Raw genomic sequence first — 5,338 nt, 5'->3', positions numbered from 1 at the left:
CCCGGCGGGGCATGCTAGTATGATATAAAACCCGACTGTTTGTCTGTCCGTCCGTCCGTCTGTCCGCGAACTACTCATTCGTTAGTGGACCGAATTTTTACCAAGGGTACATGAAATAGGAGTAGAATTTCCCGGGAAGTGCTATAGGGTGTATAGTTTTTTGTTACCGATTTTCTGGAAACCGGTTTTTTTAATTTCTTCAATTTTTCGGGAAATAATTGACGGAATTTCAAAGAATTGAATATAAAACAGGGGTTGAATTTTTCGGGGAGTGCTATAAAGTGTATAATTTTTTGTTACCGATCTCTTTGGAAGCCGGTACCGAAATTTTTTCAATTAAAAACCATTTGACCGAATTTTTATTAAATTTCATATACTTTTAATACCGATTTTTTTGGAAACCGGTATGAGAAATTTTTCGAATTAAAAACTATTTGACCAAATTTTTATTAAAAGTATATGAAATAAGGGTAGAATTTTCCGGGGAGTGTAGAGTGTATAGTTTTTTGTTACCGATTTTTTGGAAACCGGTTTTTTTAATTTTTATAATTTTTTGGGAAATAATTGATTGAATCTCAAGGAATTATATATGAAGTAGGAGTATAATTTCCCGGGGAGTGCTATAAAATGTTACTATTTTTTGTTACCGATCTTTTTGGAAACAGGTTCCAAATGACTGAATCTCAAAGAATTGTACATAAAGTAGGTGTTGAATTTCTTAGGGAGTGCTATAATAAAGTATATAATTTTTTGTTACCGATCATTTTGGAAACCGGTATCAGAAGTAGATAAAAAAGTAATATTTTTCAATTTATAGCATTTTAGAGAGAGAAAGAGAGAAAGGGGGGGAGGGAGAGAAAAAGGGAGGGGGAGATGGAGGGAGGGGGAGAGAGGGGGGAGAAAGAGAGAGACTATTTGCGTGTCTTATTACACATGTCCTCCGGGGCGAAGCCCCGGTAACCAGCTAGTATATATATAATATATGTATATAACAATTTAAACTTAAATAGGAAACATACACAATTTATTATTATTTTTTTTTTAATTATAGTGATGTGTTACGTCCTGCGGACTCCACGATATCCCTTTTTTGCGGGAATTCTTATGCACCTAAGATAACCCTAAGATTAGGATAAACAAGCCGAGTACGGACGGTTATCGATCGGGGTGAGGTTAGGTCTCGCATTCCTTTTTTTATACAACTATAATAGCTATTTGCCTAGGCGACGAAGCGACCTTCCAGAGTAAAATATTGACAGACGGGGCATACGTAATCGGATTTTGTCTATCAACCTTGTCTAGCCCATAACTATAAATCCGGCGACACGACGCGCCAAAAGGGCCTGAATCCCAGACAGAGTTGATGAAGATCTTTATTGCATCGAGCGAGCTTTCTAAAATTGCTCGTGCGATGTTTCCGACAAACAGAGACAAAGCCTAGGACGTGACTGTAAATACACGTGGCGGAAGTTCTGTTTGCCTTGTACCTACTATTAAGATTGAGAAGTATGCATCGTCTGTCGATATAAAAACAAGGTCGCGAGATAAGTAAGGAACAGAATAATAAATTTCTTTCGCCAGTATATAGAATAACAATTAAAGTAATTTAAATCGACCGTGACTGGCAATATATAACGTCTTTTCGATATGAACATTGAAAAACTGTGAGCCAACTTGGTTTGTCGGATTCACACAGCACTTTTTCGGATCAATCATCGAGACATTATTAATTTTGACCATGGTTTTGGTCAGTTGATGTAATTTCTAAATTAAATAGTTTTTAAATTTTATTGCGAAAAATATTACCCCAGCCAGGGTTTGAACCTGGAACCTCCCGTATACCGTGCGGGTGTCTTGCCAATTCGACCACTGAGGCTGTAGTAATATTTATCGCAATAACAACTATAAGATGGAGCACCGATTTCTAGGTCGACGGTGTATAATAAACAGAATAATAAATTTCTTTCGCCAGTATATAGAATAACAATTAAAGTAATTTAAATCGACCGTGACTGGCAATATATAACGTCTTTTCGATATGAACATTGAAAAACTGTGAGCCAACTTATAGTTGTTATTGCGATAAATATTACTACAGCCTCAGTGGTCGAATTGGCAAGACACCCGCACGGTATACGGGAGGTTCCAGGTTCAAACCCTGGCTGGGGTAATATTTTTCGCAATAAAATTTAAAAACTATTTAATTTAGAAATTACATCAACTGACCAAAACCATGGTCAAAATTAATAATGTCTCGATGATTGATCCGAAAAAGTGCTGTGTGAATCCGACAAACCAAGTTGGCTCACAGTTTTTCAATGTTCATATCGAAAAGACGTTATATATTGCCAGTCACGGTCGATTTAAATTACTTTAATAAGTAAGGAACCCCAATAAAAGAGAAATCGGCGATAGCCGAAAAACAAATGCGTCACTGGAAAGAACCGATGGGTTACACCCTCAATAAGACAGTGGGGCCTTAAGAGGGGGCTCACCAATGGAAAACCGCAAAAATCGATAACCGTCTCTAGCTTTCCAGGATAGGCGAAAACTTAAGAATCTACCTCTTGGGTGAGGAACATCTCAACCAATAAGAAATCCGTCAAACAAAAATTAGAAACATCCCGCCAACCCGAAATCCTTTAAACGAAAACCAGACACATCCCACACGAAATCCACCCCTTCCATCCTTCGAAGCTTCCTATTTAAATCGCGACGTCGCAGGACTCCCCCCCAGAGAAATTTTCTCAGTTTCAGTCTGCATTGCTCGGTATTATAATCTCGACTCCACGTTTAGAGTCAGTGCAACAGATCCGACGGACCATCAGTCGCTCCGACTCATCCACCAGCGACACCAAAAAGAAACCCACTCGTTTTGAACTCATCAAGTAATAAGTCCCGTAATTCTCTTAATCCTTTTTTTTTCCGCGTTATCGCCCCCTTTCTTAAACGGTCTATCGATTGTCGGATCCCCGGAAGCTTATTATTTTGGGGTCGGTCAGTGTAGGCATCAGGTTCCCAGCGGTCGTTGGCGTTGTGGTAGGCCTGACTTGGCTCCCGGCGTCTCGTCGCTGTCGCGGACCCAGCCTGTCCACTGATCTCTCCCCCCCCTTTTTTGCTCGACGATTTCCTTTTGTTCGCTTCCGACCGGGTCCGAGAGAGATCGACTAAACAAATAAATAATTTTAGTGGACCCGAAAGTCCTACCCCCTCGAGGACAGAATCTCCGCACGTTCAGGCGACAGAGAAATCGCCAGAACAAGCGGGCGCGACGGGAGGTCGAACTCCCCCGGGAGCAGCTCAACGCCGGTCCTCCGCGACTCGCCATCCCACCGCCCCTACCAGCTTTTACGGAGGAACCCGGTTGTTCGCATCAGAATCGTCCCGCTATCATCTTGTCCAATCGCCCAGTCGTCCTACCCTCTCGCCCAATTGCCGAACATCGCCCTATTTGCCGCGTGGCTCCGTTTCGCGTGGTCCCGCCTCGCGTGGTCCCCGTCAACCCCGATCCAGCCCGCTTCCTAGAACCTCCCGATTTCCCCTCCTCTTCCCGAAGTCCGTCCCCGACCTCCTCAACCGCCTCGACTCTCGATCTTGAGGAAGTAGGCGATCCTGAGATCGTAACCTTAGATTGATAGCTATAAAATTAAGTTTTATTTATTTCAATTCTCATATGCTGTGCTTCATCAATTAACATACACACACACACACACACAGTAAATTCATGTAACTTCAATCCTGAAACTAATTGTAATAATAGCGGGCAAAATGTGCATTTTCAAGTAGGTATCCCCTTAGAAATCTTGTCCGATCACCCCCGCACTTATGTAACACCCGCGAGAAGTACACACATATACCTTAAACATACACTTCCATTGTAAAATGCTTTCAGTCTCCCGTTTAATTTGCCTAGTTCTCACCTATCGTAATATCGACAGATTACTTAACTTAAATTTATAATAAATGTTTTATTTACGTTAAATATAAATTTCCATTTATTTATAATCTAAGACCTCACCCACCATTCTTCCACCTCTCGAAATTGCACGAGGTCCGATCCTGAGTTAAAGGGATTAAATTCTCTGACTCGAAAAAGGACCGACGATCGCACCGCTCACGAAAGGCGTCCTAACGTCTTTACGGACGTTGACCCTTTCTAAGTCATAAAAGTGCGTTCGGCTCGCGCCACGCGTCTCAGAGCGCGTACCTGCGAGCGACATTTGTAAGTATCTAGCTGCGTCCTCCCTTCTCCCGACCCCTCTGGCTAGCCTTTCCCTTGCTTCCCAGATTTTCATATCTTAATCCCGGGGTTGGACGTAACAGATGTAACATTTACGTTTTCTGCTTGTCCCGTTCTGTATTGTATTTTTATTGTATTGTTCGCTTTCATCTTCATTTGTGACGGCTAAAAAATAAAATTGTACGTATTTTCTTACGTTTAAAAAATTAAGAAGGAAAATTTAAAACATAATATAATAATATAAATTAGGTTACCACAAAACGTTCGTCTTTCTTACTAATAATTTTTAAAAATAAAATTATTTAAGTTTTTTTTAGCAAATTATAAGAAATGCATCAAAATTTCAATTTGATGCATTTCTTATAATCCGCGAAAAGTTAAATCAAAATTGCTTTAATATCATGTGCCCTTGCACACAACTTTGTGACGAACCTTTTGTAGCAACCTAATATAAGAGAGAAATGAAGGAAAGGCACCATTTGGAATGTTATCTAATTCTTGTATTATAATTGGAATGTTATCTAATTCTGATATTATAATTAGAGCTGGTATTTCCTGTAATATATTTTCATTTCCTGCTGTCAATTCTTCAATGGCATCCTATATGCATCACAAATGTTTTGTTTTATAGAATCGCACATATATAAGTGTATAGACAGAGTGTATAAGTGTATAGAGTGCATGTGCAGGTACAAAATGATTCAACAAGAGAAAAACAATTTAACGCGTTTTACTTACATTATGTTTTTCGGGAAAACTATCAGGTACGCCTGTTATGCCTTGTTTCATGCCCAATAATTCCTAGAATTCTTTTATCTACTTCAGATAAAATTATGTCAATAGGATTATTTCCTGTAGCTGCTCTCCCTTTCCTCAATTTTTGTACTTTTTCTGAAATTTTAGATTTAAGATCTCGCCATTTCTGTAAGAAAATAAAATAATTATTATTAAACTAAAAATGAAAATATTACATAGCAAACATGATGACGAATTAATGATGGTAAAGGTAAGGATTTTTATGATCTGTGACATCATTAAAATGTCATCATGTTTGTTGAATAATAACATGTTACATATATACTTATTACTTACTGTTTT

At 39.2% G+C, this 5,338-nt stretch overlaps 1 long non-coding RNA gene across 1 annotated transcript; it reads left to right on the top strand.

Moving 5' to 3' along the window:
• The first annotated feature begins 1,562 nt into the window (after window positions 1-1,562).
• On the top strand, window positions 1,563-2,196 carry LOC139809851 (uncharacterized). The gene is made up of 2 exons (XR_011731194.1): window positions 1,563-1,992; window positions 2,150-2,196. It is a non-coding gene; the product is annotated as an uncharacterized lncRNA (long non-coding RNA).
• Window positions 2,197-5,338: the final 3,142 nt, after the last annotated feature.

This window comes from Temnothorax longispinosus, chromosome 3, assembly GCF_030848805.1.
Source record: "Temnothorax longispinosus isolate EJ_2023e chromosome 3, Tlon_JGU_v1, whole genome shotgun sequence".
NCBI classification, from domain to species: domain Eukaryota; kingdom Metazoa; phylum Arthropoda; class Insecta; order Hymenoptera; family Formicidae; genus Temnothorax; species Temnothorax longispinosus.
The sequence above is the reverse complement of the archived record's forward strand: the minus strand, read 5'-3'. Positions and strand labels throughout refer to the sequence as shown.